The sequence below is a fragment of the Leucoraja erinacea genome, unplaced genomic scaffold, assembly GCF_028641065.1.
Source record: "Leucoraja erinacea ecotype New England unplaced genomic scaffold, Leri_hhj_1 Leri_1631S, whole genome shotgun sequence".
In the NCBI taxonomy this organism is placed as follows: domain Eukaryota; kingdom Metazoa; phylum Chordata; class Chondrichthyes; order Rajiformes; family Rajidae; genus Leucoraja; species Leucoraja erinaceus.
This window is the reverse complement of record NW_026575926.1, coordinates 3,036-24,160: the sequence shown is the minus strand read 5'-3', so window position 1 is coordinate 24,160 and position 21,125 is coordinate 3,036. Positions and strand designations below refer to the sequence as shown.

Here is a 21,125-nt window from a genome sequence, read left to right as displayed (position 1 = left end):
CACTACCGAAGCCAATCAACCTACAAATCTGCACCACTTTGGAGTGTGGGAAGAAACCGGAGCACCCGGGAGTAAACACACGCAGGTCACGGTGAGAACGTGCAAACTCCGCACAGGCAGCACCCGCAGTCAGGATTAAACCCGGGTCCCTGGTGCAGGGAGGAAGCAACTCCACCGCTGGATACAGGTGAGAGAGGTTTGATTAGCAGACGGGTGGACAAAGGCTAGAGGTGACTTGGAGACAAATGGAGACAAAAAGTCACCTTCCAACTCCTTCCGAACTTTCTCCGCCCTGCCTCAATTGGACTGAAGAAGGTCCCCGACCCGAAACGCCACCTATCCATGTTCTCCAGGGGTTGTTGTCTGACCATAAAGTCAAAAGAAGTGCAATGTTGTGATGGAACTGGGGAGGCGTTCGGGACGGGGGAATTTTTGGAAATTGTTAATAAATTGTTAGATAATTGTATACACAGGGGGAAAATAATATAAAAATTAATTCCTATAGTTATCGGGGACTGTACCTTTAAGAATAATAACCATATAACCCTATATAACCATATAACAATTACAGCACGGAAACAGGCCATCTCAGCCCTACACTTATGCCGAACACGTATTCTCCCCTAGTCCCATCTACCTGCGCTCAGACCATAACCCTCCATTCCTTTCCCATCCATATACCTATCCAATTTATTTTTAAATGATAAAATCGAACCTGCCTCCACCACTTCCACTGGAACCTCATTCCACACAGCCACCACTCTCTGAGTAAAGAAGTTCCCCTCATGTTACCCCTAAACTCCTGTCCCTTAATTCTGAAGTCATGTCCTCTTGTTTGAATCTTCCCTACTCTCAATGGGAAAAGCTTGTCCACGTCAACTCTGTCTATTCCTCTCATCATTTTAAAGACCTCTATCAAGTCCCCCCTTAACCTTCTGCGCTCCAGAGAATAAAGACCTAACTTGTTCAACCTTTCTCTGTAACTCAGTTGCTGAAACCCAGGCACAATTCTGGGAAATCTCCTCTGTCCTCTCTCTATTTTGATGACATCCTTAATGTATGGGCGTGATGAGATTAAGTTGTGGTCGATACACCCTTGTTTACTCCATTGTATAAAGGAATGAGTTTGGGCGCTGCTTCAGCAGAGAGACTCGCTCAGACGCCAGTACTCTGTGTGAACCTCTCTCATGTATTAAACATTCAGTTGGATCTAAATTGCTGTGACTGTCGTTTGTTGGGAAAATATTTCTAACAGTCCCCAACCCGAAACACCACCTATCCATGTTCTCCAGGGATGGTGTCTGACTGGCCGAGTTACACCACCACTTTGTGTTGATACTGAAGCATTTTTTTTTGTTGGATATTTACTCTTGCCAATGTTGTTCCACTGCAACCAGCCAGACTTCACATCACCGGGAGGTGAGATCTGGTGGAATAAATCTTTGACGGCTTGCACGGATACAACGGGCTGAATACACAGGCAGCCATACAGTCGTACAGCACAGAAACAGGCCCTTCAGCCCATCATGTCCATACTGACTCTCTGATATTCATTTAGACCAACCTAATTTTCATGGCCAATTATGCCTTGGTGGGTTAAATGTTCATCTTGATCTTTTTTAAACTGGTGAGTGTCTGCCTCCACCATCCTCTCAGCCGATGTGTTCATAGATTCAATAGACAATAGACAATGGGTGCAGGAGTAGGCCATTCGGCCCTTCGAGCCAGCACCGCCATTCAATGTGATCATGGCTCTATCTAGCTCTCTCTTGAAAGTATCCAGAGAACCGGCCTCCACCGCCCTCTGAGGCAGAGAATCCCACAGATTCACAACTCTCTGGGTGGAAAAGTTTCTCCTCATCTCCGTTCTAAATGGCCGACCCCTTATTCTTAAACTGTGTGTGGCCCCTGGTTCTGGACTCCCCCAACATCGGAAACATGTTTCCTGCCTCTAGCGTGTCCAAACCCTTAATAATCTTATATGTTTCAATGAGATTGCTCTCATCCTTCTAAATTCAAGAATGCACAAGCCCAGCCGCTCCATTCTCTTAGCATATGACAGTCCCGCCATCCCGGGAATTAATGTGCAGTGGGGGACGTTTACTTGTGTGTACGTGCGTGAGTTTAGGACTACGCGCTCTAACGTGCTTCGCCCTCTCCCCACGCAGAGAGAGGGAGAGAGAGAGAGAGAAACACTTTGTAAGAGCGGGATAGGGCTCTTAAAAATAGCGGAGTCAGGGGATATGGGGAGAAGGCAGGAACGGGGTATTGATTGGGGATGATCAATCATGATCACATTGAATAGCGGTGCTGGCTCGAAGGGCCGAATGGCCTACTCCTGCACCTATTGTCTATTGACACCTGCCACAAAATACTAAACATTACTACTTTCATTGACATGACATTGCTGTGTCCCAAACATCACGGTGCCCTGAAATTGGGGGTTCACTATGTATAAACACTGCTGTAATTTCTACACGGTGAAATCAATATGTATAAAAATTGCCTTGATTTAAATCTGACAATGTGCACTTTAATCACATGTGATTTATTTAATTACAAATCTCATATTGTGGATTAGATTAGATAGATATAATTTATTGCCACACAACCAGGGTCGGTGGAAATTTGGGTTGTCAGCAGCAGTGCAATAATAAAGAACACACAACCACAATAAAACTGTAACACAAACATCCACCACAGCATTCATCACTGTGGTGGAAGGCACAAAATTTGGCCATTACAGAGGCAAATAACTAAATAAATGATGGGTCTTTGTCCCATACATTATGGAGGGTATTACAGGTGTTGTTTGCCTGCATGTATGTACGTGAGTGAGTTTAGGACTACACCCCCCCCCCCCCCCCCCCTCCAACACACAGACAAACACAGAGAGAAAGTGGGAGTGAGGGAGCTAAGATTATAGAAACATAGAAATTAGGTGCAGGAGTAGGCCATTCGGCCCTTCGAGCCTGCACCACCATTCAATATGATCATGGCTGATCATCCAACTCAGTATCCCGCACCTGCCTTCTCTCCATACCCCTCTGATCCCCTTAGCCACAAGGGCCACATCTAACTCCCTCTTAAATATAGCCAATGAACTGGCCTCAACTACCCTCTGTGGCAGAGAGTTCCAGAGATTCACCACTCTCTGTGTGAAAAAAAGTTCTTCTCATCTTGCTTTTAAAGGATTTCCCCCTTATCCTTAAGCTGTGGCCCCTTGTCCTGGACTTCCCCAACATCAGGAACAATCTTCCTGCATCTAGCCTGTCCAACCCCTTAAGAATTTTGTAAGTTTCTATAAGATCCCCTCTCAATCTTCTAAATTCTAGAGAGTATAAACCAAGTCTATCCAGTCTTTCTTCATAAGACAGTCCTGACATCCCAGGAATCAGTCTGGTGAACCGTCTCTGCACTCCCTCTATGGCAATAATGTATAGAGGAGTTGCACAATACAATGCAAGGGAAACTACGCAAAGGTGGCGGCTGGGGAGGAAATGGGGGAACAGGAGGAAAACATTGACAATAAAATTAACTAGAGGACAAACAAGAGGACATGATCAAACAAGAGGACATGACTTCAGAATTAAGGGACAGAAGTTTAGGGGTAATATGAGGGGGAACTTCTTTATGCAGAGAGTGGTAGCGGTGTGGAATGAGCTCCCAGTGGAAGTGGTGGAGGCAGGTTCATTAGTATCATTTAAAAATAAATTGGATAGGCATATGGATGAGAAGGGAATGGAGGGTTATGGTATGAGTGCAGGCAGGTGGGACTAAGGGGGAACATTTGTTCGGCACGGACTTGTGGGGCCGAGATGGCCTGTTTCCGTGCTGTAATTGTTATATGGTTATATGGTTAAATAAAATATGTGATGTGATAGATGCGCTAAATCAAACACTGTTCCCTACAACACTGATGACACCAGACGATAGAGCGGAGTGCACAGCATAAACAAATGGCGGCCGTGATGTTCCATCACGTACTACACGTCAGCCTAAGCACCCGCTGCACCCGCTGAGTTTCTCCAGCAATTTTGTGTACCTTCGATCAAAGATCCTTCGATCTTCCAGCATCTTCAGCAAAGATCCTGTAGCAGATCTTTGATCTCCAGTTCCTTCCTGAACCCAACCCCCAACTACACGTCAGCCCATTAGATTTCGGAGGCGTGGTCTATCTTGCTCCCCTATGATCGTTGGGAGGGGGAGGGGCCAACAAGGTTCCAGAAGTTTCCAGAATATTTCCAGCCCTCGCCCTTCCGGTTGCTATTTTGCAATCTTGCGTGAAGATGTCGGGAATTATCTCCGGGAAGAGTTTAATCTCAAGCATTTCCCTCGTTTCCCTCATTAGTACCGCCTACAGTCCAGGTGAAAGGGGACGGAGGTGGAGGGAGAGAGAAAGTTTTGGAAAGTTTTGGCAAAGTTTGAGAGAGGAGAGGGAGCGCGTGTGAGAGAGAGAGTGTGAGGGGGTGAGTGTGTGTGAGAGGGGGTGTGAGAGATAGAGTGAGTGTGTGTAAGAGTGTGTGAGGGAGTGAGTGTGTGTGTGAGAGGGTGTGAGTGTGTGAAAGTGAGTATGTGTGAGAGAGTGAGTGAGGGAGTGAGTGTGTGAGAGTGCGTGTGTGTGTGAGAGTGCGTGTGTGTGTGAGAGTGCGTGTGTGTGTGAGAGTGCGTGTGTGTGTGAGAGTGCGTGTGTGAGAGTGCGTGTGTGAGAGAGAGTGTGTGTGTGAGAGTGTGTGTGTGTGAGAGAGTGTGTGTGAGAGAGTGAGTGAGTGTGTGTGAGAGAGTGAGTGTGTGAGAGAGTGCGTGTGTGAGAGAGTGCGTGTGTGTGAGAGAGTGTGTGTGTGAGTGTGAGTGAGTGTGTGTGAGAGAGTGTGTGTGTGAGAGAGTGTGTGTGTGAGAGTGTGTGTGTGAGAGAGAGTGTATGTGTGAGAGAGTGTGTGAGGGAGTGAGTGTGTGTGAGAGAGTGAGTGTGTGAGAGAGTGCGTGTGTGAGGGAGTGAGTGTGAGGGAGTGAGTGTGAGGGAGTGAGTGTGTGTGAGGGAGTGAGTGTGAGAGAGTGTGAGGGAGTGAGTGTGTGTGAGAGTGAGGGTGTGAGTGAGGGTGTGAGTGAGTGTGTGTGAGAGAGTGAGTGTGTGAGAGAGGGAGTGAGTGTGAGTGAGTGTGAGAGAGTGTGTGAGGAGTGAGTGTGTGAGGGAGTGAGTGTGTGTGAGAGAGTGAGTGTGTGTGAGAGAGTGTGAGAGAGGGTGTGTGTGAGAGAGGGTGTGTGTGAGAGAGTGTGTGAGAGAGTGCGTGTGTGAGAGAGTGCGTGTGTGAGAGAGTGCGTGTGTGAGAGAGGGTGAGTGTGAGAGAGGGTGAGTGTGAGAGAGTGAGTGAGGGAGTGAGTGTGTGAGAGAGAGTGAGTGTGTGAGAGTGCTTGTGTGAGTGTGAGAGAGTATGTGAGAGAGAGTGTGTGTGTGAGAGAGGGAGATACAGGTGCACAACCTTTTATCCGCAAGCCTTGGGACCAGACACTTTTCGTAATTCAGAATTTTTCGGCTTACGGAAGATTTTTAACGTAGATTTTAACGGCTGGCGCAGTGGTAGAGTGCTCGGCTCGTATCCGCAAGGTCACGAGTTTGCGCCTTGATCCCGGCAGTTACTCGATCGCGAGTTTGAGCCTTCAATGTAGTTTTTTCTTGCAGAATAGGAGTGAATAGGGAGGGTTAGGCTGGGATCATTCTCTGCGAGATGATCTTAGTGCGGGAGACAAGTGTAGGAGAGGTGTACTGACTGTGTGGGCAGAACTTTGGAAGTGATTGCCCACCATTCTCAAAAGCCGCTGTGTCTCCCTGTCCCTCCAACTCCAGAGGAATCCGCTCCCCGATGGGCCGCTACAGCGACAAGTGGCAGTTCGCCCACAGCCCGAGCTGCGCCCCCTCATCCGCAACCCGGGTTCCTCTGGAGTTGGAGCGGGGCTGGGCTAGAGTTGTTGCTGGCTGTGAGTCTCTGGGATCTCCGTGCTTGCTGGGGGCCGGTGTCCCGTTAGTCCTGACCTATCCGGTGACTGGCACTAGTTCCGACGTGAAGACAGTGCAAAACCCCCGCGCCGGTGCAATGGGCGGGGAGCTGGAGAGGGGAGGGAAGGGATCACACACATGGCCGGGAAGCAGAGGGGTGTAGGTGGGGTGAAACTGAAGGGAGCGACAATTTGCTGCTGCCTGCCCGCTGAGTTAGAAAGTTTCCACACCGTGGGAACTTTTTAACTCGGCAGGCAGGCAGCAGCAGATTGTCAATTATTAACCCTCCCGCACAATATACCCTCACCTTCTCTTTTATGAATGGGGATTTAGTTCCCCTTTCTTCGAGGACCGACCGGAGGTTCCGCTGTCACCTCTGTGGGCCGCCCTCGGTGAACGTCTTCAAGGACCTTTCTTCAAGGACTGAAAAAATGTCCGCTATTCGGAGCTTTTCGTTATTTGGAACTTCGGATAAAAGGTTGTGCACCTGTACTCTCTATTTCCCACTTTAAATTTGTGTGAGTGTTTACAAGATTTCTCCAAGTCATTTCTGGAAAATAATTTGTTTCGAAGTATTCATATTTCCTTGTGGAGGGAGAGAGAGAGAGACTTTGTAATGCAGATTTACAAGATGATTGCAGCTCAACAGGAAACCTTGCAGTAAATGTTACTATCATGATGCAACTGTACACCGTGGACAGACAGCTCGACTGTGATCATGTATTGTCTTTCCGCGGATTGGATTGCCGCGACAAGAACACTTTTCAATGAACCTCGTTCCACGGGACAATTAACTAGACTCATTTCAAATCCAATATTTTTATTTAGGAAATGCCCAGCCGGATAGGAATCAAAATTACACCTGTAGAGATTCAGAAAATCAAACTATAGCACTAAACGTGACTTTAAAAACTTGCTATCCAGCTGATATGACCATTAATGTAAGTATGGTTTATCTCTGCTTAACTTTGATGGAGAGGGAGAGGAGAGAAAGGGAGAAGTAGAGGGGGGAGAGAGGAGAGAGAGAGGGGGGGGGGGGGGGGGGGGGGGGGGGGGAAAAGGGGGGGGGGGGGGTGGGGGGGGGGGGGGAAAGGGGGAGAGGGGGAGAGATGAGTGGGGAAGAGAGAGATAGAGTGAGATGGGGATGAGAGAGAGGAGGGAGACAGAGGGGGGAGAATGAGTGGGGGAAGAGAGTGTGGGGAGAGTGAGAGGGGGAAGAGACGGAGAGGGAGACAGAGGGGAGCGAGAGCGGGGGGGGGTGAGCAATTTTTTGGGAATATGAGAAACTGATATACTAATCCTCTCCCTCCCCCTCCCCCCCCCCCCCCCTCTCCCCTCCCTCCCTCCCCCCCTCCCTCTCTCCCTCTCTCTCTCCCCCCCCTCTCTCTCCAGGGAACAGTAGTCGCCAATGAAGAAGGTTATCAACCACCGATATTAAATGTAATATTTGGAAAATCCGCTGTGATTACTGGTTGCCATATTATTCTATATCGTTGTTTTAATGTAAGTAATAACTAAATACCAAATAATCTCTTCACATCTCTCTCTCACACTCTCTCTCCCTCTCCCCTCTCTCCTCTCTTTCCCTCTCTCTCTATCTCTCCCCCCCCCCCCCCCCCCCCATCTCTCTTTCTCTCTCCTTCTCTGGCTCCCCCTTCTATCTCCCTCTTCCACCCCCTCTCCCCTGTCTTTCTCTCTCTCTCTCTCCCTCTCTCGCTCCCACCCATTCTCTCTCCACCCCCTTCTCTCCAGGGAAAAGTAGATTGCGATCTAACAGGTTAACCACCGAAAATTCATGTGATATTTGGGAAATTGTTAATGATTAACATAGAAACATAGAAAACAGGTGCTGGAATAGGCCATTCGGCCCTACGAGCCTGCACCACCATTCAATATGATCATGGCTGATCATCCAACTCAGTATCCCGTACCTGCCTTCTCTCCATACCCGCTGATCCCTTTAGCCACAAGGGCCACATCTGACTCCCTCTTAAATATAGCCAATGAACTGGCCTCAACTACATTCTGTGGCAGAGAATTCTATAGATTCGCCACTCTCTGTGTGAAAAATGTTTTTCTCATCTCAGTCGTAGAAGATTTCCCCTTTATCCTTAAACTGTGACCCCTTGTTCTGGACTTCCCCAACATCGGGAACAATCTTCCTGCATCTAGCCTGTCCAACCCCTTAAGAATTTTGTAAGTTTCTATAAGATCCCCCTCAATCTTCTAAATTCTAGCGAGTACAAACCGAGTCTATCCCGTCTTTCTTCATAAGAAAGTCCTGACATCCCAGGAATCAGTCTGGTGAACCTTCTCTGTACTCCCTCTATGGCAAGAATGTCCTTCCTCAGATTAGGAGACCAAAACTGTACGCAATACTCCAGGTGTGGTCTCACCAAGACCCTGTACAACTGCAGTAGAACCTGCTCCTATACTCAAATACTTTTGCTATGAATGCTAACATACCATTCGCTTTATTCACTGCCTGCTGCACCTGCATGCCTACTTTCAATGACTGGTGTGCCATGACACCCAGGTCTCGTTGCATCTCCCCTTTTCCTAATCGGCCACCATTCAGGGAATAGTCTTACTTTCCTGTTTTTGCCACCAAAATGGATAACCTCACATTGATCCACATTATACTGCATCTGCCATGCATTTTCCCACTCACCCAGCCTATCAAAGTCACCTTGCAGCCTCCTAGCATCCTCCTCACACCTAACACTGCCCCCCAGCTTTGTGTCATCCGCAAACTTGGAGATATTGCATTCAATTCCCTCATCCAAATCATTAATATATATTGTAAATAGCTGGGGTCCCAGCACTGAGCCTTGCGGTACCCCACTAGTCACTGCCTGCCATTGTGAAAAGGACCCATTTACTCCTACTCTTTGCTTCCTGTATGCCAGCCAGTTCTCTATCCACATCAATACTGAACCCCCAATACCGTGTGCTTTAAGTTTGTATACTAATCTGTTATGTGGGACCTTGTCGAAAGCCTTCTGAAAGTCCAGATATAACACATCCACTGGTTCTCCCTTATCCACTCTGCTAGTTACATCCTCGAAAAATTCTATAAGATTCGTCAGACATGATTTACCTTTCATAAATCCATGCTGACTTTGTCCAATGATTTCACCCCTTTCCAAATGTGCTGCTATCCCATCTTTAATAACTGATTCTAGCAGTTTCCCCACTACCGATGTTAGACTAACTGGTCTGTAATTCCCCGTAACTACCCTCCAATCCTCAGGAACTACTCCAGAATCTAAAGAGTTTTGAAAAATTAGTAGTAATGCATCCACTATTTCTGGGGCTACTTCCTTAAGTACTCTGGGATGGAGCTTATTTGGCCCTGGGGATTTATCAGCCTTTAATCCATTCAATTTACGTAACACCACATCCCGGCTAACCTGGATTTCACTCAGTTCCTCCATCTCATTTGACCCCCGGCCCCCTGCTATTTCCGGCAGATTAATTAAGTCTTCCTTAGTGAAGACAGAACCAAAGTAGTTATTCAATTGGTCTGCCATGTCCTTGTTCCCCATGATCAATTCACCTGTTTCTGACTGCAAGGGACCTACATTTGTTTTAACTAATCTTTTTCTCTTCACATATCTATAAAAACATTTGCAGTCAGTTTTTATGTTCCCTGCCAGTTTTCTTTTATAATCTATTTTCCCTTTCCTAATTAAGCCCTTTGTCCTCCTCTGCTGGACTCTGAATTTCTCCCAGTCCTCTGGTAGGCTGCTTTTTCTGGCTAATTTGTATGCTTCATCTTTTGTTTTGATACTATCCCTGATTTCCCTTGTTATCCACAGATGCACTACCTTCCCTGATTTATTCTTTTGCCAAACTGGGATGAACAATTGTTGTAGTTCATCCATGCCGCCTTTAAATGCCTTCCATTGCATATCCACCGTCAACCTTTTAAGAATCAATTGCCAGTCTATCTTGGCCAATTCACATCTCAAACCCTCAAACGGTTGCCATATTATTGAATATCATTGTTTTTCTGCAAGTAACAACTAAATATCATTAAATCTCTCTTCCCCCCCCCCCCTCTATTTCCTCTCTCTCCCCCTCTCTCTCTCTGTCTCTCTCTCTTCCTCTCTCTCTAAATTCAATTCAATTTAAAACTTTATTGGCATGATAAAATACATGGTAATATTCCCAAAGTATAAAACATGACAGATATATTTAAAATGCATAAGTATAAATATGTATACAGTGCATGGATAGATATGTCCCTGTACATAAACTCGCAATAGACCTATAGCCCTTTATTGATTGCTACACGTTCTTGCAGCTGTCAGCAGTACAACACAATAGCAAGTTTTGCAATTCAATATTAATTTCTTAGTGTCAGTTAATGTCAATTTAGTGTGTGCGTGCATATGTGCATATTGGCCATTCACCGTCTCTCAGGTTATGGCATGCTGTTACGTATTGTGAAATGGTTAATGAATAACGGTTGCCATATTATTGAATATCATTCTCATTTTTCTACAAAGTTATTAACTCATTCAATTCTATTCACAGAATGACACTGAAGAATGGCTAATTTTAACACGTAGGTCCAATATCTTCATTTATAGCGAATGGCAATATGGAGTATGTTCTGATAATCATATTATATAATTTATTAAGAATGTTTCCTGCATGCTGCAGGGAAGAAACATTTTTTTTCCTTCCCCGCTTCAGACTTTAATGCATGACAGCTTTTTTTCCTGGTGAGGCCGCATGTTCAGTTCAGTTCTGGGCACCGTGTTTAGGAAATATGTCGTCGAGCTGGAAACGGCGCGGAGAAGATTTACGAGGATGGTGCCGTGACTCGAGGGGCCTGAGCCACAGGGAGAGGTTGGGGCAGGCTGGGACTCTATTCCTTGGAGCGCAGGAGGATGAGGGGCGATCTTATAGAGGTGTATAAAATCACGAGAGGAATAGATTGGGTAGATGCACAGAGTCTCCTGCCCATAGTAGGGGAATTGAGGGCCAGTGGACATGGGTTTAAGGTGAGAGAGGCAGAGAAATAGGCCCTTTGTCCCGTGGGCAAGTTGGGACGAAGGGCCTATTTACACTCTGTATCAATCTGGGACTCAACGAGATCCTTCCTAGAACAGGGTAACCAAAACTGAACTCAATGCTCTAAATGCGGCCTCACCAACATCTTGTACAACTGCAACGTGACCTCCCAACTTCTAATACCTTGTGGGCCGAAGGGCCTGTTCCTGTGCTGTACCTGCTCAATGTAATCCTCTCCCTCTCTTTCCAGCTATTCGAACAGAAACAAATGATACAGGTAACTACACAAATATTTGCGAAGATGTTGCCGGTACTTGAGGGGCCTGAGCTACAGGGAGAGGTTGGGGCAGCTGGGACTCTATTCCTTGGAGCGCAGGAGGATGAGGGGCGATCTTATAGAGGTGTACAAAATCACGAGAGGAATGGATCGGGTAGACGCACAGATTCTCTTGCCCAGAGTAGGGGTATTGAGGACCAGAGGAGATGGGTTTAAGGTGAGGGAGGGGTGGGGGGGGGGGGAAAGATTTAATAGGAACCTGAGGGGCAACTTTTCCACAGAGGGTGGTGGGTGTATGGAACGAGCTGCCGGAGGAGGTAGTTGAGGTAGTTTCTGTGCTCTATCTGCTCAATGTAATCTTCTCTCTCTCTCTCTTTCCAGCTATTCGAACAGAAAGAAATGATCCAGGTAACTTCACAAAGATTTACGAGGATGTTTCCAGGACTCGAGGGGCCTGAGCTACAGGGAGAGGTTGGGGCAGCTGGGACTCCATTCCTTGGAGCGCAGGAGGATGAGGGGTGGTCTTATAGAGGTGTACAAAATCATGAGAGGAATAGATCGGGTAGACGCACAGAGGCTGCGGCGCGGAGTCGGAGCCTCGCTGTGTGGGAGGGGGGGGAAGGGAGGGTTTGAGACAGAGGGGATGGGGGAGAGAGGTGGAAGGAGGAGAGAGGTGGATGGAGGAGGGGGAATTATCATTAGTGAGATTGCAAAATTAAGGTAGGTTTTAGAGCAATTATATTTTCTCCTCCATATGAATAATATCAAACAATTAGAACTGCTTTCTTTTCCTTGATAACAAACTGAAAAATATGTATTCCATAGTTTGCGACTTTTATTTTGCATCATATCTTTAATGCGCACACACTAACACAGTCGAACAGTAACAGGCAATCAAATCAACACACAAAACATTTTCAAAAAAAAGGTTTTATTTACTGCAAAAACGTACTGTATTTTATTTGCAGTGTTGCATGCTCCTTTATAAAATTATACATAACATTTTACAGTATAACTTGATTATTAAAACAAGGACAGCTTCAATTCTTGATTTAAAAAAATATGTATACTACAATAGAGTTCAAGGAATGGAGTCCCAGCCTGCCCCAACCTCTCCCTGTAGCTCAGGCCCCTCGAGTCCCAGCAACATCCTCGTAAATCTTTTCCACGCCCTCTCCAGCTCGACGACATTTCCTGTAACACGGTGCCCAGAACTGAACTCAATACTCTAAATGCGGCCTCACCGACGTCTTGTACAACTGCAACGTGACCTCCAAACTTCTGTAGCCAATCCACAGAGAGAGAGGAGAGAGAAAGAGACAGAGGGAGAGAGGAAGAGAGTGATCAGACATTGAAGCCATCTTTCCTTTCCAGGTCCGTCAACTGAAGCCATAGTTGGGACATGTTTTGGGATCGCCTTTCTTATGATCATTATCATTATGCCTGTTCAATGGAGGTATGTTTATCTCTCCCTCTCTCCCTTCCTCTTTCTCTCTCTCTCTCTCGAAATCTTTTCCATGTTCTTGTAGCAGAATTAGGCCATTCGGCCCATCAAGTCCACCGCCATTCAATCATGGCTGATCTATCTCTCCCTCCAAGCCCCATTCTCCTGCCTTCTCCACATAGCCCCTGACACCCATACTAATCAACAATCTATCTATCTCTGCCTTAAAAAGAGCCATTGACTTGTGGCCTCCACCGCCGTCTATGGCAATGAATCCCACAGATTCACCACCCTCTGGTTAAAGAACTTCCTCCTCATCTCTTTCTTAAAAGAAACCTTTAATTCTGAGGCTGTGACCTCTGGTCCTGGGCTCTCCCACTAGTGGAAACATCCTCTCCACATCCACTCTATCGAGGCCTTCACTGTTCAGGTGAAGTTTCAATTAGGTCCCCCCCCATTCTTCTAAACTCCAGCGAGTAAAGGCCCAGTGCTGACAAATGCTCATCTCCTTCTGTTGTAGGGATATCCGCAGATTCAGCGCCCACTACCTGATGAAATTCCTCCCCGTCTTCTCGCCACAAACCAGGATTCTTTGGAAGAAAAATTGCCGCGGGAAAAATCCCACAGATGATACGGCCAATGATCAATCTACACAGTCAAAAGCTGAAGGTGAGAGGGAGACAGATCAGCCATGATTGAATGGCAGAGTGGACTCGATGGGCCGAATGGCCTTATTCTGCTCCTAGAACTTATCATATAAATACTCCTGGAACGTAGGGAGGGAAAGAGGGAGGGGGGGAAAGGGGGAGAGAGAGAGGGAGAGAAAGAGGGAGAGAAAGAGAGAGGGAGGGAGAGTTAGAGTAAGAGAGGGACGGGGAGGGCAATAAATATCTTCTCAATATTCTAATCTTTTTTGTTCTACAGCGGCGAAACTTGTTCCAAGTGGCGACGGAGAGAGACAGGAAACTCTCGAAAGCTCAAAGGATGATGCTATTATAGTAATTGAATGATACAGCATGGAAACAGGCCCTTCGGCCCAACTTGCCCACACCGGCGATGGCGATTGTCCCGCGGCCATTAAAGCCATGCCGGGTGGTGCAAGGTCGCACACCGGGTCTAGTTGTTAGAGCCCCCGGCGTGCGCTCGCAGAGTCCCGCGGCCATTCCAAGCCGCGCGGGGCAGTGATGTAGGCCCCGCTCCAGAGGCTCTTCAACCCCGCAACTCGGGCGGGGGAAGTCGCCGTTGCGAGAGCCCTGAAAGGCGGTCTCCCTCCAGGGACCCGTGGGCTCCCAGTGCCGCCGTCCACAGACCTGACGTTGGAGCCTCCGACTCTCCGGTCGGGCTGCAGCAGCAGCAGCAGCGCTCCTCCACCGCTCCACCCGCTCCGGACTCGGCCAGCCCCGCGACGGTGACGGTGAGTCGTAGCACCAGAGTCCCCGGTCTCTTCCTGTTGGAGGCCGCTCCTCGTTGCGGCCCCAACGACAACGGAAACCCGACGAGAAAAAGTCGGGTCTCCCCAACAAAAAGTAACAAAAACTACATAAAAACACAGACAGAAAATAATAAAACGCGGACAGACTGCAGAGGCCGCTGCTGACCAGAGTCGCGCCGCCCACCTATCCGTGTATCTGTCCAAGTGTTGGGATAGTCCCAGCCTCAACTACTTCTTCTGGCAGCTCGTTCCATACACCCACCACCCTTAGCGTGGAAAAGCTGCCCCTCGGGTTCCTATTAAATCTTTCTCTTACCTCTGACCTTAAACCCATGTCCTCTGGTACTCAATCAACAAGATGTATTATAAATCAAAGTTTTTTAAATGGGAGACTATTGTTGAGCGAATGGTATGTTAGCTTTCATAGCAAAAGGATTTGAGTATAGGAGCAGGGAGGTTCTACTGCAGTTGTACAGGGTCTTGGTGAGACCACACCTGGTGTATTGCGTACAGTTTTGGTCTCTAAATCTGAGGAAGGACATTATTGCCATAGAGGGAATGCAGAGAAGGTTCACCAGACTGATTCCTGGGATGTCAGGACTGTCTTATGAAGAAAGACTCTCTGCCACAGAGGGTAGTTGAGGCCAGTTCATTGGTTATATTTAAGAGGGAGTTAGATGTGGCTAAGGGGATCAGAGGGTATGGAGAGAAGGCAGGTACGGGATACTGAGTTGGATGATCAGCCAGCCATGATCATATTGAATGGCGGTGCAGGCTCGAAGGGCCGAATGGCCTACTCCTGCACCTAATTTCTATGTTTCTATGTTGAGACAGAGAATTGTTATGGATAAATCTCCTTGTATTTTTATATTATAAGCACTATATATTGTGTGATTTATAAATAAGATATATATACACAGGATATCCTGGTAGTTATATTGTAAAATTAATTAAAAATGGTCCCTGGCTGTTGCGGGAAAGAAACATTTTCTTCTCCCCACGCATGGACTGTTTAATGTGAGGCAGGTTTTTCTCCAGACTGAATTGCAATTTGTACATCTGGGGATAATTCTTGGAATTATGATATTTAATTCCATTCCTCCCTAACATAACCTTTAATTAAACTTAAGGAGCTTCAACATTCACATTAAGTATGTTGATGTTGTAAGCATGTTCCTTTAGGAAGGAGATGAGGAGGAATTTATTTAGCCAGAGGGTGGTGAATCTGTGGGATTCTTTGCCACAGATGGCCGTGAAGGCCATAATCAGTGTATATTATTCACCCCCTCACCAATTGCCCACAAGTATTGTGAGGCCCATATCTGAGGAAGGATGTACCGGCTCTGGAGAGGGTCCAGAGGAGGTTTACAAGAACGATCCCAGGAATGAGTGGGTTAACGTATTATGGGTGTTTGTCGGCGCTGGGCCTGAACTACCTGGAGTTTAGAAGAATGAGGGGAGATCTCATTGAAACTTCACTGAACAATGAAAGGCCTGGATAGAGTGGATGTGGAGTGGATGTTTCCACTAGTGGGAGAGTCTAGGACCAGAGGTCATAGCCTCAGAAGAAAAGGACGTTCCTTTAGGAAGGAGATGAGGAGCCATGAGTGAATCATGAGCCAGAGGGTGGTGAATCTGTGGAATTCTTTGCCACAGAAGGCTGTGGAGGCCACAGTGGATATATTTAAGGCAGAGATAGATAGATTGTTGATTAGTGCGGGTGTCATGGGTTAAAGGGAGAAGGCAGGAGAATGGGTTGGGAGGGAGAGATAGATCAGCCATGAGTGAATCATGACTTGATGGGCCGAATGGCCTAATTCAACACCTATCCCTTATAAACCCTTCTTCATAAGTGACATGTTGGTCGGCGTGGGCAAGTTGGGCCAAAGGGCCTGTTTCCAAGCTGTCTCTATAAGTCTTATAATATATTTTACTTCGAAGTCTGAAGAAGGGTCTCGACCCGAAATGTCACCCATTCCTTCTCTCCAGAGATGCTGCCTGTCCCGCTGACTTACTCCAGCATTTTGTGTCTGTCTCTTACTTTGACCTTTGTTTAAATTAAGTGGATTAATTTTTACCAGTAATAAGTCTACAATATATACATCAATGCTCATTAAATGGCAGACGTGCTTTAATACAATTTCAAGTTTTACACAGATTACATTACTCCAAAATAAAACTACATAGAATTTTCCCACATATTTCTCCCATCTGTGATAAATATCTGCACTTAGAACCACATACTTTTGCAAATTGTACAAAAATTAACAATTTCTGGATTGATACTTTTGGAATAATTTCTGAAGTTGTTAATACTAAATTGGATCCAGACTCAAAATTAATAATACTTGGGACATCAGAACAAAGTTTAACACTCACAACAAGCCAAATAAACTTCCTCGACTACAGTACAATAACTGGGGAAAAAATTAATATTAACATTTTGGAAAGGTCCTATAACCCCCCACAATTAAAATGTGGATCGTGGAAATGTCGGAGACCCTACACCTGGAAAGAATTAGACTTGTCTTAATGGACAAACAAGAACTTTTTGTTAAAATATGGTCTCCATTCATTAACTATTTGAAGGGATAGACTGGCCCAGCACAGAAACCTAACTGTAGCTTGAACTCTAGGATTAGATGAAAAGTTATAATTTAGAATCTACGAACCTATCTCCGAATGATGTATTATTAGTAATTCATTCCACTCCTTTTTCTTTTTTGACATTTATAATTCTTTTTTTTTCATCTCTCTTTCTCTCTTATTTACTATCTATATATTAAAAAACTAGAAGCAGAATCAATCCACAATTGAAAATGTTAATAATGTATGATTGATATACATGAAATGTTTTTACTATAATATGGAATTATATTTTACCAGAATATGTTTGCTTCTAATAAAAATATTTTAAAAATAATAATTTTACCTGTAATATTAAATGATTCTTTGTGAATAATCTTGAATAACTACTTCAGCCCACCGAGTCCGTGCCGACCAGCGATCTCCCATTCACCCCGTTGCTGGGGTGGTAGGGGTCCATTCATGATCTTGCAGGCTCTGGATCTGCACGTCCTGTCCTGGGTGTATAGGTCCTGGGGGGGGGGGGGGGGGGGGGGGGGGGGGGGGGGGGGGGGGGGGGGGGGGGGGGGGGGGGGGGGGGGGGGGGGGGGGGGTGGAGTGTAGTTCCCATGGTGAACGCACTACTCTCTACAGAGCCTTCCTGTCCTGGGCAGAGCTGTTGCCAAACCAGATCGAGATGTTACCAGACAAGATGCGTTCTACAGCACCAGAGTAGAAGGGTTGAAGGATCCTCAGAGAGACTATGAATTTCCTCAGCTGCCTGAGGTGGTAAAGGCGCTGCCTTGCCTTCCTCACCAGCACGGCAGTGTGTGTTGTCCACGTCAGATCCTCTGTGACGTGGACTCACAGGTATTTAAAGTTGCTCACCCTATCCACAGTAGCCCCATTTATCCCCAGTGGCGTGTACGTCCTCGGATGTTGTGCCCTTCTAAAGTCCACAATCAGCTCCTTAGTTTTTGTGACATTCAAGAGGAGGCTGTTCTGACAGAGAATGGGGAGGAGTGAAGGAAGTGTTGATGTTTCAAGTCAAGACCCTGCATCAGTCTCTCCTGCAAATTGATTTTTACTTCAATATTTAGTCTCTGTCGTCTTCTCCAAGTTGAGGTAACCTTTAACAAATCCCACATCCTCCCCCTTTCTTCTCCCTCCTCCCCATTCTCCAAACCATAAAAGGCCTGTCCCACTAACGCGACTTTTCAGCGACTGTCTCCGACCTTCAGGCTCGAGGAGGGCACTGGTCTGGAAAACCTCGAGCTGGATCGACCGTCTGCGATGAAACTGCGAGCTGGATCGCCCGTCTACACACGCCCGCACACACACACACGCAGGCACGCAAACGCACACACACAAACACACACACACAAACACGCACACACGCACACACAGGCAGGCACACAAACGCACACACACACAAACACACACACACGGGCGGAAACCCCGGGGAGGCCAGAGGGGACACGTCCCCCCCATGTTTTGAGAGGTGGGCGACATCCCCACCAGGTTAACCTGCCTGGGCGGAGAAGCAGCGCTGGTATCCCGTCAGTCCAGACAGGGCTGTAGTTAACCCAGTGAGACAGGCAGAGTTGAGCTGCATTTAGCGCTGGATTGAGCCTCCGAAGCCTCGCGTGTGTGTACATGCGGCCGCCAAAAAATTGTGTCCCCCGTCCCCTCCATGTTTTGACTGACACACACACACACACACACACACACAGCAAAGGTGGGGGCCAGGGAAAGCGGGGGAGCACTGTCTGAAATTCACACCCACGATGAACAGGAAGATAAAAGACGGCTGCACAGTACAAGATACAAGATAGTTTTAATTGTCACGTGTGCCTGATGGCACAGTGAAATGAATTTCCATACAATAAAAATCAACAGGACACGACACACTATAGAGTTGACATAAAACATCCCCACACAGCAGAATCAAAGTTCCCCACTATGTGGGAAGGCACCAAAGTCAGTCTTCTTCCTCCACTATTCCCCGTAGTCAGGGCCTCCCCAAGCCCTCCGCAGTTGCCGCTACGGGCAGCCCGATGTTCAGGACCGCTCGCCGGGGTGTTAAAAGTCCGACGTCGGGGCTGCGGGACGTCCTCAGCGGCGTGGACACAGAGTCGGCCCCCTCCTACCGGAGTCTGCGGCTTCCAAAGTCCGTAGGCCGCGCCGGGTGGAGATTGCTGCTGTAGGCCTTCTGCAAGGCGCCCCAGGACTCCACGATGCCGTTCAGCGCCGCCTGCGTTGGAAGCTGTCCGCACCAGAGCTCCACGATGTTGGAGCAGCGGCTCAACGCTTCGGAGCTCCAAACGGCGACCCAGGTAGGCATCGCCCGCTCCGCAGTTACTCCAGCGCTGCGCCGCCGCTGTAGCAGCCCTGGTCCGGTCCCCGGCAGGAAAGGCCGCTCCGATCCAGCTGGTAGGCCGCGAGGTGCGGGGCGAGGACGCGACTCGGAGAAATAATCGCGTCCCCGCCAGGAAGAGACTGAGTAACGGTTTCCCCCCTTACCCTGCCCCCCTCCCCCACAAAGAAAAGTTAAAGTTTCCCCCAACACAACACTTTGGACTAACTAAAAATAATAAAAAAGACAGAAATAACAGACAGGCTGTAGGTAGAGGCTGCTGCCAGGGCAGCGCCCCTAGTGACGATGCAGTAAGTCTGTTAAAGTGCGCGGAGGGTGGGGTGTTGGGGGGGGGGGGAGAGACACTTTTAAGAAGCCAGACAACATAGAAAAGTTTAGCGGGCATTTAAAACCTACCGATCGGGTTTTCCTTGGTTCTCCAATGAGCCAATTAAAATGCCCAGCCAGCAAAGGAGATTGCCTACGGCTGCCCTCGACTGCCTGTAACTACATAGCGACCCCACTCCACTGCACTACGAGTTCAAAAAAACCAATGCCGACCAATGTTTACTCGTGGAAAATATTTCAACATGATGAAAATTTTTCCTCGACCAAACTGAGGCCACGAGTATGCAGGAACTTCCCTCGAGCATGAAGGGGAGTTCCAGGGACCTCCTAGGACCACGTGTCGACCATGCTGCGGGTTTGAGTCGAGGGCAAACTCTTCTAAACTCGCAGATTAGGTCGCCCAAGTGGGACAGACCCCTTAACATTCAGGATATCCAGCCAGTCCTGCTGTAATTCCACCCAATAACCAGCAGATGGCGGAAGCTGCTCTGATAATGAAGCAGAGACACAGGGACCTGCATCTGTGCACAGTCAGATGGAACCGCAGTGTAAGGCGTGAAAACAAAAGAGAAAATGGTCAAGGAAAATTGTAATCAATTTATTAGCCAAGTATGTGAACATACAAGAAATTTGATTTGCCAACAGTCATACAAAAAGGCAACAAGATACATAACATTATTATAAAAGATGAAATAGAAACATAGAAAATAGAAACATAGAAACCGAGATCAGGTATAGAAGTTGGGATGTAATGAGTATAGAAGTTGGGATGTAATGTTAAAATTGTACAACGCATTGGTGAGGCCAATTCTGGAGTATGGTGTACAATTTTTGGTCGCCTAATTATAGGAAGGATGTCAACAAAATAGAGAGAGTACAGAGGAGATTTACTAGAATGTTGCCTGGGTTTCAGCAACTAAGTTACAGAGAAAGGTTGAACAGGTTAGGCTTTATTCTTTGGAGCGCAGAAGGTTAAGGGGGGACTTGATAGAGGTCTTTAAAATGATGAGAGGGATAGACAGAGTTGACGTGGAAAAGCTTTTCCCACTGAGAGTAGGGAAGATTCAAACAAGGGGACATGACATGAGAATTAAGGGACTGAAGTTTAGGGGTAACATGAGGGAGAACTTCTTTACTCAGAGAGTGGTAGCTGTGTGCAATGAGCTTCCAGTGAAGGTGGTGGAGGCAGGTTCGTTTTTATCATTTAAAAATAAATTGGATAGTTATATGGATGGGAAGGGAATGGAGGGTTATGGTCTGAGCGCAGGTATATGGGACTAGGGAAGATTATGTGTTCGGCACGGACTAGAAGGGTCGAGATGGCCTGTTTCCGTGCTGTAATTGTTATATGGTTATATAGGTGCAGGAGTAGGCCATTCGGCCCTTCGAGCCTGCACCGCCATTCAATATGATCATAGCTGATCATCCAACTCAGTATCCCGTACCTGCCTTCTTTCCATACCCTCTGATCTAACTCCCTCTTAAGTATAGCCAATGAACTGGCCTCAACTACCTTCTGTGGCAGAGAGTTCTAGAGATTCACCACTCTCTGTGTGAAAAAAGTTTTTCTCATCTCGGTTTTAAAGGATTTCCCCCTTATCCTTAAGCTGTACCCCTTGTCCTGGACTTCCCCAACACCGGGAGCAATCTTCCCGCATCTAGCCCGTCCAACCCCCTTAAGAA

General features: G+C 47.1%; 1 long non-coding RNA gene across 1 annotated transcript; it reads left to right on the top strand.

Annotated features, from left to right (window-relative positions):
- The first annotated feature begins 4,159 nt into the window (after positions 1-4,159).
- Positions 4,160-11,469, top strand: LOC129716054 (uncharacterized). Its single transcript, XR_008726587.1, has 4 exons — positions 4,160-4,368; positions 6,824-6,936; positions 7,388-7,498; positions 10,538-11,469. It is a non-coding gene; the product is annotated as an uncharacterized LOC129716054 (long non-coding RNA).
- The last annotated feature ends 9,656 nt before the right edge of the window (positions 11,470-21,125 follow it).